This window comes from Triturus cristatus, chromosome 3_1 (assembly GCF_964204655.1).
Source record: "Triturus cristatus chromosome 3_1, aTriCri1.1, whole genome shotgun sequence".
NCBI classification, from domain to species: domain Eukaryota; kingdom Metazoa; phylum Chordata; class Amphibia; order Caudata; family Salamandridae; genus Triturus; species Triturus cristatus.
This window is the reverse complement of record NC_140583.1, coordinates 568400975-568413811: the sequence shown is the minus strand read 5'-3', so window position 1 is coordinate 568413811 and position 12837 is coordinate 568400975. Positions and strand designations below refer to the sequence as shown.

At 43.8% G+C, this 12837-nt stretch overlaps 1 protein-coding gene and 1 long non-coding RNA gene across 3 annotated transcripts in view; one reads left to right on the top strand and one right to left on the bottom strand.

The window, feature by feature from the left end:
• SLCO3A1 (solute carrier organic anion transporter family member 3A1) overlaps positions 1-12837 on the bottom strand; it is an 856588-nt gene that overhangs the window by 31471 nt on the left and 812280 nt on the right. The gene's annotated exons all lie outside the window — the stretch shown is intronic.
• The window catches only part of LOC146860569 (uncharacterized), a 103823-nt gene that overhangs the window by 12266 nt on the left and 78720 nt on the right, over positions 1-12837 (top strand). The window contains exon 3 of the long non-coding RNA XR_014978829.1: positions 8296-8435. This is a non-coding gene — a long non-coding RNA (uncharacterized LOC146860569). The remainder of the gene's footprint in view (positions 1-8295; positions 8436-12837) is intronic.

The following is a 12837-nucleotide window of genomic DNA, read 5'->3' as shown; positions in this document are numbered from 1 at the left end:
CCTCAGTGCTGAGCCGTGTTGCACAGTTCACGCTTTAATCCCTCATACCTTTTTTCAACAAATTAAATTCAAACCAAATGTGCGTCCTTTTCCCCTACACATGCATAGATAACCAGCTTTGCAAATTACACTTGTGTACAGTGAGAAAATACCCAAAAGTTTTTCAAAAACTATGTTTTTTCAAGGAAAACTCAAAAATGGAAGAAACACTGTATGTTGTTTTAAAAACTACTTTGCTAAATTCACCATCTTCTGGGCTTTCTAAAACAGGCTGGAGGAAAGAAATAGATCTGTTTTCAACATTAACCCATAACTTTAGTTTTAGAGGACGAATGCCTTGCACATCTGTCAGTGCTTGTGTAGTGAATAAAATATTAATAACAAAATACACAAAGAAAGGAGATTTGGACCCTTCAGCCATTTATTTTTGAAGTCTCAATCATATTTTGGATGAGCCAATTGGGGAATATTCATTAGTTGGTCCCCTTCAGTCGCTGTTTGTTGGAAGTCTCATTCAGATTTTGGATCATCCTCTTCAAATAGAAATCTACATATGATAGGGTAAGCATGGACAAGCAAAGGAGGCTGCCTCATTGATGTCTGCAGCATTGGACAAGAAAGTGTGACAGCAGACATGTGGTACATCAGCAGATCCTCTGTGGGATTCTGGTGAAAGCCCACCTCAACCTCCCTTCCCTTGCAATGCAGTGGCAAGGCCACTCATGAAAATTAAATCCCGCCTCCCACACATTGTTCTTAATATCCCCAAAAAACTGAAACGGAATATTCATATGTTTACCCTGCTATATACCATTCCATCAGCCAGTACCTATGAAGTCCTTAAACATATAATATATCAGAGAAATTATTAAGAACACACAAAACAATTATTTTATCTATTTTGCAGTTACCAAGGTCCTCATAAAGTCTTTTACAAGGTTATTAAACACATGAAATTACTTCAATGGAGACTGGTGACTTCAATCTCCATTGGAATGACCGGCACGATCAGGCAGTTAACACTCTTACAAACTTCCTAACTGACCTCTCCCTGACTCAATTCTGTGACAGTCCCACGCACAACTTAGGCTCGACCCTTGACTAAATTATCTCCAACCCCAACTCCATTCATCTTGAATCTATTCTCCCCTGTGACTGTTCGGACAATCACTATATCAACTTCCGTTTCCTTGAAAGCTGGAACTCCAAAAGATCACAACCATTACAACAAAAACAGTGGAAAAGATCGCTCCATAATACAAACGATAATGAGCTCATATTTCACTGCAATATCTCCCTAAAATGGCAGACGTTCACGACCTCACTAAACACTATAACAATACCTTGTTGTCTGCCCTGAATGCTACTGCCCCCCTTCAACTAAAAAGAATACCCATCAAAGACCCCAAACCATGGTTCAATGACAGCCTAAATGTTGACAAACACAGTCTGAAATTAGCAGAATGCACTTGGAGACCTTCTCCATCCATAGCTCTTCTAAAATCGCTAAGACTAAAAAGAAGTAGATACAACAAACTCATCAGAACGGCAAAAGAAACCTTCTTCAAAGCCCAACTGGACATAGCCAAAAATGACCCAAAACGACTTTTTGAGCTGATTAAGTCTCAATCCAATATCACCGCTAGCCAATCGCCACACGTCTCCTGCCCTCAACCAAATTGTGATGCTGTTGCTAACTTCTTCCTCAGTAAGGCGTGCAAGATCGAATCGGATCTTAAGTCTGTTCTAATTGAACTTGCACCCTCCCCTGACTCCTCTTTACCAACGCCCCCTCCCACACAGCCCTGTCTCTCCCCCGAAAACAATGCCTCCTGGAGTCAATTCACACCCCTCATTAACACTGCCATCCTCAACATACTCTCAACCCCATAACCTTCTAATCACTTCAATGACCCCCTTCCCCCAAACTTCTTCAAAGATATGATAGGATCACTAGTCCCGCTCTAGTCTAAGATCATCAACGCCTCTCTTCTTCAAGGTGAGATCCCTGACTGCCTGAAAGCTGGCCTTGTGCACCCTATTCTCCAAAATCCCTAGACCCACGGTGGACCCTGAAGACCTTAATATCTACCGACCAATCACAAACATCCCTACCCTTGCAAAATTCCTGGAGAAATTTGTACATGAACAACTGCACAAACGCCTTGAGCAATTCCAACTTCTCTACCAATTCCATTTAGGCTTCCGCACCGGCCACAGCACTAAAACGGCCATCACTCATATAATGGATGATGCTCTCACTCTTCTTGACCATGATGAATCCTGCCTACTAATACTACTTGATCTCTCATCTGCATTTGACACCATCAAACATGACAATCTACTTAACCGCTTGGAATGCAGGATGGGGCTATCAGGCATGGTCCTTAAAAAGGTTTACCTCTTTTCTCAACAACAGAATGCAAAGAGTCAAATCCAATCAATCTCTATCCAAATCCAGATCCTGCACTCTGGGTGTTCCCCAGTGATTCTCATTCTCCCCCACGCTCTTTAACCTTTTCATTGAACCACTGACTGTAATCCTCAAAGAATTCAACATACAATATCACATGTATGCGGATGACACCCAACTGTACATAAAAATATCCTCCCCCGAAGACATCTAATCACTCAACGGAACCCTGCTCAAAACCCTAAATTCGACAACCACCAATCACCTCAAACTAAACACCCTCAAAAAAGGAACTCCCCCTCATCTCACCCACTAAGCTAACCCCGAATGTGGAGAAATATCCAAGTACCTCACCACTCTCAACTGCACACCACACATAATTGACACCACAAAATCACTGGGAGTGATGTGAGAGAAGAACTTTAACATGCAAGATCACATCAGAGCATCTACCAAAGGAGCGAACTTCCAACTGAGCACCCTAGGAAAACCCAAACCCTACCTTGCCCAAGATGATTTCAAATCGGCGGTACAGGCACTAGTCATCTCTAGACTAGAATACGGCAGTGCTACTCTATGGGGACAGCCAAAACTCAGCTTACCCCCCACCCCCCTCAGAGCTTCATTGAATGCAGCGACCAGACTCATCACTGGTTCCAAGAAAACCAACCACATCTCTCCAGACCTGAAATCGCTCAACTGGCTTCCATTTGAGGCAAGGATCCACTTAAAAATTGCATGTATGACCCACAGAGCCCTACACTTCAACACCCCACTCTACCTGAAAAACAAGCTCGAACTCTCCGGCTGCAACAGGCCCTCAAGGAGCACCATCACACTACTGCTTGAGCCGAAGAAATTAAAAAAAATGAAAACATACAATCGTTCATTCTCTGGCATTGCCCCGAGAATCTGGAACTTCCTACCAGCGGAAACAAGACTGATTCACTCAACATTTGCCTTCAAAGGGAAGTTAAGGCTCTCTTAATGGACAATGCGCTGAACTAGAAGTTCTTCTCTGCCTGCCTCCAATCCTATCTAGCTGTTTTAGTTACTAGCTGACATTTGTTACGGCTCGTGTCACCCGCCACTATGTCATTTTGTTCCTACTGTACATTGCTTTTCTTATTCCTTTTGTATATGGTTTTTCTTTCCTTTCGCCTACAGCTATCATCCTATGTCTCCCACAACTGTATGTAGTAAAGCGCTCTGATACCCGCTTGGGTCATGTTCGCGCTATACAAATCTTTTTTAAATAAAAAAATCTAAAAATTAAATACCTATTGTCTTTACATATGGCTGATCCCATTGTTACATACGATTCCTATTAAGCTGTCTGCTTGGATTTCCCCTACGCATCTTCCTTTTGCCTTTAGTTCTTTACTTGTGGGCATCCTAAAGTGCCATGCAGCTTAGAAAGAGCCTCTGGCATCATCAAAGAAGCATTAGAGCTTTCCTGTCCCAACTAAGTAACCAGTGTAAGGAATGAATAAAAAAATGGTGACTTGCAGACCATATTAGAATTGCACTTTAGAATGCGTTTAAATTGCTGCAGAAATGTTTTCACATACGTAAATAACACATAGGAAAAATGTGCTTGCTTTAAAAGTATAAAAGAATCACTTTAGAATGCATTTCAATTTTGAGAAAAGAATGTTCACACATAAAAAATAACACGTAGGGAAAATGTGCTTGCTTATTAACGGTATATGAAAATAATGTGAAGAAACAATTTTTGTACTAGGCCATTATTCTTAAAGTGCCCCTTTATATTAGCTCAAGCGTTTTCTTTTGACTTTAGGATATTTTGCCTAGCACCAGCATCTTGCTACAGAATGAAATGAAATGAAAAAGGTATTTAGTAAAGCGCACTGCGACCAAGCGGCTTCCTGGCGCTAAAACCTGATCAAGACTCACATAAATCAAACCGAAGAGTTTTGGGAGAAAAAGCCTGAGAAAAAAGGAAGGTTTTTAAAGCTTTGCGAAAATGGGAATAGATAGGGATAGAGCGGATGGATAAGGGAAGACTGTTCCAGAGCTGAGGGGCCAAAACCGAGAAGCGAGTGCCCCCGGTTCTGGATTTGCGGAAATGGGGGATGAACAGGAGAGACATGGAAGAAGAACGAAGAGTGCGACAGGGGGCATAAGAAGAGATAAGGGAAGTGATGAAGAGAGGAGCGGACCGAGAATGAGCCAGAAAGGCTAAACAGGCCAACTTAAAAATTGAACGAGAGTGAACGGGGAGCCAGTGAAGGGATTTGAGTGCAGGAGTGATGTGAGAAGATTTAGGGAGGGAAAGAATAAGGCGGGCAGCTTGATTTTGAATGGCCTGAAGTCGGCGAGATTGAAAAGCAGGGATGCCGACGTACAGGCCATTTCCGTAATCGATGCGGGAGATGACAAGAGCCAAGACAATGGTTTTGAGGGCATCGGTGGAAAAGAACCGAGAGATCTTCCGGATAAGACGAAGGGACAGAAAACAGGAAGATACCACGGAGCTAATCTGGCTGTGCATCGAAAGGTCATGGCTGACTTTAATGCCAAGAGTGCGGACAGAGGAAACAGGTGAAGTGGGGGGGCCAAAAGAAAGGGGCCAATGAACAGGGGACCAAGGGTTAGAGGGACCACCCGTGAGGACAAGCTCCGTCTTGTCAGGATTGAGTTTCAGATGGTTGGCGCTCATCCACTCAGAGATAAAAACTAGGGTGGAACAGAATTTGGAAAGGGAATCGGGAGAAGAGGATAAGTCAAAGATGAGCTGAAGGTCGTCGGCATAGTTATATACAGAGACCCCCAGCTCGAGGAGGGAAGTAATGAGGGGTTGGATATAAAGATTAAAAAGAAGAGGGGAAAGAGAGGAACCCTGAGGAACGCCACAGGTAACCGGACGGGAAGGGGCCGAAAAACCAGAGAGGTGGACCGCCTGGGACCTATCCTGAAGAAAGGACGCAATCCAGGAGAGGGCCACACCCCGAATACCAGCTGATCTGACACGGTCGAGAAGGATGGAGTGGTCGACCGTGTCAAATGCAGCGGACAAATCGAGGAGGACCAGAGCTTGGGGAAGATTGAGATCGGCTTTCCCCTTGAGCTCATCCAAGACCGCTAGGACCACCACCTCCGTGGAATGGCCCGGACGGAAGCCTGCCTGGTGAGATGCCAACAAGCCATTCTGCTCGACATAAGAAGAGGGGCAAGAGGTGACGTGTGCTTCAAGAATTTTGCCAAGATAAGGAAGAAGGGAGATAGGACAAAAGTTGGAAAGAAGAGAGGGATCTAGACCAGTTTTTTTTAAGATGGGAAGGACAATAGCGGATTTGAAAGAGGAGGGGACAGAGCCCGAAGCCAAAGAAGAATTGAGAAGAGCAAGAGGAGGGGCAGAGCAGTTAGTGAATAGAATTTTAAGAATACGGGCTGGCGCGCAATCGGCGGGGGAGCCTGACTTGACTTTGGCCAGGAGTTTAGAGAATAGATCCGGAGAAATAGGAGGAAAGGAAATAAAGGAAGAGGGAGGGGGGGGGGGGAGAGACCAGGCAGGGTTGGGACACAGGGGGAATGTTAGCTTTGATCTTCAAGATTTTGTCAATGAAGAAATCATTGAGTGCGGAGCAGAGGGTTTGTGAAGGAACAGGGCCGGGGGTGGAGCGGTCGGATGTAGCTAGGGCATTAACCAAGGAAAATATTTCCCGGGGCTTGTTGACAGCCAAAGCCACTCTCCCAGTGAAATAAGAGGTTTTGGCTGCAGTGATGGCTTTTTTGTATTGCGTGAGGAGTAATTTGTATTTGGCGCGCCGGGAAGGGCTGTAGTTGCGTCTCCAGAGGCGTTCCGACCGTCTAAGATCCAGTTTGAGCACTTTCAACTCTGGAGAAAACCATTTATGAGCGTCGTGGGGACGAACCGTTTTGACCTTTCTGAGCGGAGCAACTAGGTCGCAAGAGGAAGCGAGCCAAGTGCAGACGGTCTCAGCTTGAGAATCGAGAGAAAGGTCGTTAAGAGCCGGAGCAGAAGAAGCTAAAGTGAGCGTGAGAGCGTCGAAATCAATCGAATTCCAGTTACGGGCTAACAGGTTTTTAGGAAAAGAGGGCTTAACAGCCATGCCCAGAAAAATGGAAAACGAAATATTAAAGTGGTCCGACCAGAGACAGGGGGAAATAAGAAGAGAGGAAATATTAGCACAGGTAGACCAGATTTGGTCTAAGGTGTGGCCCTGAACATGAGTGGGAGCTGTGACATAGGGAGTGAAATTGAGGCAGTGAAGGGTAGCAGAAAAATCTTTAGAAGAAGAGTCTTCCCTAGTATCGCCTGGCCAAAAGTTGAAGTCGCCAAGCAAGAGGACTGAGGAGTTATTGACCACCAAAGTGGCCAAAAGGTCCTGGAGGGAAGAAACAAAGGAAGGCATAGATTGAGGGGGACGATACACGAGAACAATTGTGAGAGGCACCGAAAGATTGAGTGAGCGGGCCACCAAGTAATCCACATTAGGTATAGGAGGATAAGTGAGGATTTGGAATTTAAAAGAGGAACGGATGAGCATCGCCACTCCTCCACCGGCTTTGCCTGCCGGGCGATCAGCTCGAAGGGCATAGTGAGAGTCGGGGAGGATGGCCAAGAGGTCAGGGAGAGAGTCGAAAGAAAACCATGTTTCGGTCAGACAAAGGATATCAGGGGAGTCGGAGGTCAAGAGGTTAAAGAGGGCCGTCTGATGCCTGACCGCAGAGCGGGTATTGAGAAGATGAACGGAGGCAGAGGTGGGAGCAGAGTGAGGGGTGAACGGGCGGGAAGTAGGACGAGGAGTGATAGGTGCCGGAAAAGAAGGGGAAGAGGAGAGGATGCCATGTGAGTCAAGGAGCTGCAGGAGAGGGAGAGGTGGGGGAAGAGAGGACGAAAGTGCTGTGAGCTGGGCAGACGAATACGTCACCGCCGGGGCAGAGTGTGGAGTCCCTAGTCCCGGCCCGTCGCGGACGGGCGCAGACGGGCTTAACTTAGGCGCAACTTAGGCGCGCCTTCGTCGCGCCCGCTGCGCTCGTCCGCTGCGCTGCCGAGGATAGGTGGCCATGTTATAGGGAAACATGAGGGGGAAGAGGTCGGTGGGCGTGGCAGGGTGGGAGGAGCCAAACAACAGCGACGCGGCGCCCGGACCCGGCGAAGATGGAAGACCAGCCTGTCCCGCACCGAGAACCAGGTGAGGAGGGGGCGGTCAGCAGCGGCGGTCTGGGGCGCGTGCAGGGGCAGGGCAGCAAGGGGGGATCCAAGAGCGCTGAGGCGAGAGCGCGAAGAGTGCGAGTGCAGTGGCAGAGGATTTAAAACAGCAGCAAAGTCTCGTAAAAGGATGTTGCTCCCGGAGACGCTTCGGGAGATAGGTGGCTGAAAACAGGAATGAGCGCACTCACTGGCGTCCACCTAAAGTACTTGCCAGGGTGAGAGGAGCCAAACAACAGCGACGCGGCGCCCGGACCCGGCCAAGATGGAAGACCAGCCCGTCCCGCACCGAGAACCAGGTGAGGAGGGGGCGGTCAGCAGCGGCGGTCTGGGGCGCGTGCAGGGGCAGGGCAGCAAGGGGGGATCCAAGAGCGCTGAGGCGAGAGCGCGAAGAGTGCGAGTGCAGTGGCAGAGGATTTAAAACAGCAGCAAAGTCTCATAAAAGGATGTTGCTCCCGGAGACGCTTCGGGAGATAGGTGAATGTGCTGACTTGAAGATTATGTTTCCTTAGCTTCATCATATCATATTAGATCAATACATATAACAATGAACCTTGCTGTGAATTCATAATGAATAGACTGTTAGAATGAAAAGTAATTTAGATATACTTTATGTATGCTTAACTAGAACATCATTGATATATTCATTTAGCATATCTTCTACCCTTTGTATTCCCAACAGACATTGAGCACAGCCTTTAGCTTAGGTAAGAAGGTTTTCATGAGAACTTTCCACTTGCAACAGTGTTTTTCTATGTACCTGCGTGAAGGTTTACAGTGAGAATTGGGAGGAGAAGCAAAGGATGTTGACAACACCATTGGGTAAGTGGTTTCCATTGGATGAGAGATTCGGACACCTACTAAGTTTTGTTACATTATTGTGTGATTTTAAATTAATGAGTGTTCCTAGTAAGTTAGAAGGAGATACCCACACACTGACCTCTGAGACTAACTTGGACTCTGCTATGGGAGAGTTACTCTATTGCATCCTTGCCCATTGTTACCGAAAGCTATTGTTAAAGTGACTTTATTCTTACATTTATTCTGATTTTCTCTGGTCAATGCTACTTAAACAATCATTCATCTATTAATGATATTCTGACGGTTGCCACTGCAGCTGTGGGGAACTTGGCTGAGTTTCTAGAACAACTCTTTATGGGAAGTTCTAGTCTTTAACTAGGCTCCAAAATCTTGCTCTTTTCCAAAAAGGAACACTTCATGGGTTTCTCTGCATAGGGTAGATTAGGGTTCTTAGCTAGATAGTGAACAGTTTCTTTATGGAACACTCTATTGATTTATGCTGTCAAAAATCAACCTTTTACTCAATATTTCTGTAAACTGGACTCATTTGAATAAAGATGACAAAATCATACTAATGTTGAAAACATATTCAACCTCACATCATTGACTGAATATCAAGGATCTGGAAGTTGATGATATATGCATGACTTGTGTTTTGTTGCAGCTCCATTTGTAACATGGTGGAAAAGGTCCATCTGCCCTGTCAAGTGCCATCTGGAATCTCAAATGTTGATATCTGTAAGTTTGGTGTTTAGTCCTAAATACCATTTTGTCAGTCCTATAGGCGCTAACACCAGCATGTTGTTGGACGCTTCCTTTCCTTCTATGTCGGGTGTTTAGTCCTAAATACCATTTGAACAGTCCTTAGGCGCTTACACCAGCATGTTGTTGGACGCTTTCTTTCCTTTTATTTCAAGGCTCTCTATCAGAAAAGATAGCACACAGTATCTTTCTCCATTTGAATCATGCACCACAACTACCACCAAACAGGAACACTCCATAACCTGTGTAATACCATGATGAAGGGCACCTACTAGCAAATGGACAAGCAGCACAGGTCAGCTGTGAAATGTATGAGCATTGATGTACAGAGGCTTTGATTGTGTGAGGGACTGGTCGTCAATTGCTGCCTGTCAGTAGTTCCCACTGCTTGTGGCTGATTTGAGTGAGTCCTATTCAACTATGCAGGTTGTCAATAGAAACTCAATATAAGTTTATGGTTTTGTCAGTGTGTGGCCATTTACATCTTTTTCCAATTTTTGAGGCATTCTTGTCAGGCTCTGATGATGTCACATTAGCTTAATGCTTTCAATTAGAACGATGCATTATGGTACTTTTTGCCTGTTGCCATTATAGTGATGACAAAACACATCCACCGTAGACAGGCCATTATCTTAAAATGGTCTGATTTCACAATGTGCATGGGGCCACATGGTAGTTATGCAGTTGTGACTAGTAAGGTGTCAAACAGTACAAGGTATAGAGCGATGTAGCTTTTGTTTGTCATGTCTCTTCTTATCACATGGTCCCAGTCTAACTCCTGTGGTCCAGGACTACCAATAAGAAGAATCTGCCCTTAATTTGGAACCCCAGATGCCATTACCTCCCATCTTTCTGTGCGCATATCTGTATCTGGCAAAATAACTCTATCTGATGTAAACCTCTATCCTTTGAATGACGTGGGCCCCATTGAGCACACTATTCTAACGGTTAGCCTACATAAGTTGAGGCTAATTGTACAGAGACATGCTCAGCATCGATTAAGTGCCATCTCGCAGAATGCCAAGAGGCAATCAGTACACAGTCTCTGCAAACTGTTTCAATGTGAAAATGCATGATTTTCATTCTACTCCACCTTTATTTTTATTTTCTTCATTCCTTTGCCCAGATGCACTGGTTTTGTGGCCATTTAATATCCCATATTTCAATATCACACATTCACATATTCCAGTGCTCTCCTATGCTGACCATGTATCCCTTAATCACTCTACCAAAGCGTTTTCACACAACTTCTTATACCATATCACTAAAAACTATGGAAATCTTGTTAGTAAGCCTGTATTCTTTCTTTAAGAGTAACATCACAGAGGGTCCCACTAAAACCAAGAGTGTGGAGTTAGCAGGTGTTCCAAGGGGAACCCTGAGGTTCCACCGACAAATATGGAATTACCAAGTGTACGGTAATGCAGGATCTGGTGAGTTTGGTAATTCCCCTTTGGTCCCCATGGCTTTTAGCTGTTTTGAAGAACTGTAACCTCAGAGGGAATCAAGACAGGTGTGTAGTGTTTCTGCAGACATCATAATTCTGATGAACCCCGTAACTCTTGGTTCCTGGCCCAACTAAATTAACTTGCCATTCATAGTGGCGGTCTCAAAATCCGAACCACAGAATTTTTTGCCTCATTCTGCTTTTGGAATATACAATCCATCATAACAAACTACATTGTGTGGCTCTGTTTTTACTTCTAGGACAACTATTATGCAGATTGGCAGTGTGGAAAGTATGATATGCCTTTGCATGTAGCCAGACTGTGCAGTCACTTCATGCCTTTTAGTCTATGCACGACTAAGCAACCTTCTCCTCTTTTCCACATCTTTGTGCTGTACAGTAGGCATCTCTGTTACTGTGTTGGCGAGTTAGCGTCAGCTACGAGCTCTTTCTCCAACAAGAAACTTATCTTTGTGATTGTGGCCATATCTGATCTGTCATAATTAGTCGCTCAGTGGTCCTTTATTAAGTTATCTACATTCTCTGTAGTGGAACCATTTGTTCCAAAGCTCTTTAATCAGGCACCTTTCATGCACTTCTACACAAGCACAATTTGCATTACTTTTCTATCTTCAGAGTTAAATAATCTAGAAATTCAGAAAACTAAACGAGGTGAGTTTACCAAACTTAACACAAACGTTTTATATTGTATATTTATATATATATATATATATATATATACATATATATATACATACATATATACATACATATATATATGTATATATACAAATATATTTAAAAAAATTATATCATTGTCGCATAATTGTCTCATACGAAAGAAAATGTATTCAAACAGGATAAACATCAATGTAACTCCTCTATGTCTATGGTGAACGTGTCACAGGTGAATTCAATGTAGTTTGTAATTGCACAGGGCACTCTAAAAATCGAGATGAACGTAGGACTCTGTCATGTGATCAAGGCTCCCGTGTGAGCTGAAACGCGTCATGCCGATATCGCACAAGCAACAATAAAGGAATAAGCACGAATATCGGGTCAGTTTCCGTTACTTGGGCATACCTGGGAAACAGCGGATATTGAGGGATATATATATATATATATTCACTGAAAAAACCATAGGTTTCAGGGGTGTTATAGTTAGCTGGACTTTTCACTTGTACAAAACCATTGAAATTCCCCCGTTATAGTTAGTTCAGCTAACTATAACTCGCGCGCCCGCAATGCACTGCTGATGACGTCACATATTACATCACTCATGACATGGTCAGTGACATCACTCATGACATCACTGATGACATCTCAAATGACATCACTGATGACATCACTGATGACATCATCCAGTGAATGTGTGTTTTTCTGAAAATTAAATATGTTTTATATATGTATATCTCAAGGTCGATGGAAGAATAAATGGGTATATAAGTGTCTAAATGGATGATTTGTTTTTGAAAAATTGATTGTGTAACTGACTGATTAAGTGTATCATAGTGAATACATGGCTTAGTGAGTAATGTTTAAATATGTAAATATCTGTATCAGTCTCTCACTTTGTGTATAAGTGGCTGCATGGGTTGGTGAGTAGCTACATGGGTGTCTATATAGGTTATTAGTTGGTTTTTTGAGTATCAGTCTGAGTGTCTGCATGGTTCGGTGGGGGGTATTACGTAGTGCATAGGTGCATGAATGAGTGACTCACTGTTAAATGTTTTAAGAGTTACCACTTTAATCCAAGCAAGATGGCTTCAGGTGTGCCATACGTTTATCATAAGTAGGACTGTTAGCGCTCTAGTAGTTCTTTGGAACACTCTGGGAAGCTGCAGTAGAACACAAAGGAATCAACTGACAGTCTCTGCCCTTGTTGGATGTACATGTTTTACTGAGAATGTCAGACTTCATTCTCACATGACTGAGAAAGATAATGTGAATTTACAGAAAATAAGCTCTCAGTTTAGCCTATAGATCACCTTCCAAACCTCTGTGGTAAAAGCATGAGAAAATATTTTTCTCTCAATCATGATATCCCAGCAGAAGGCTTTTTCACATGGTGAAATCACCTTAGAACATACCACAATTCCTAAAATGAGTATGGTACCATCAACAAATGATTTATAATGTAACTAAAGTCTTAAAACCTTCTATTAACTGCAATGCTTTTTAATGAGGTGCTATCATGTATATTGGTCCCAAGAT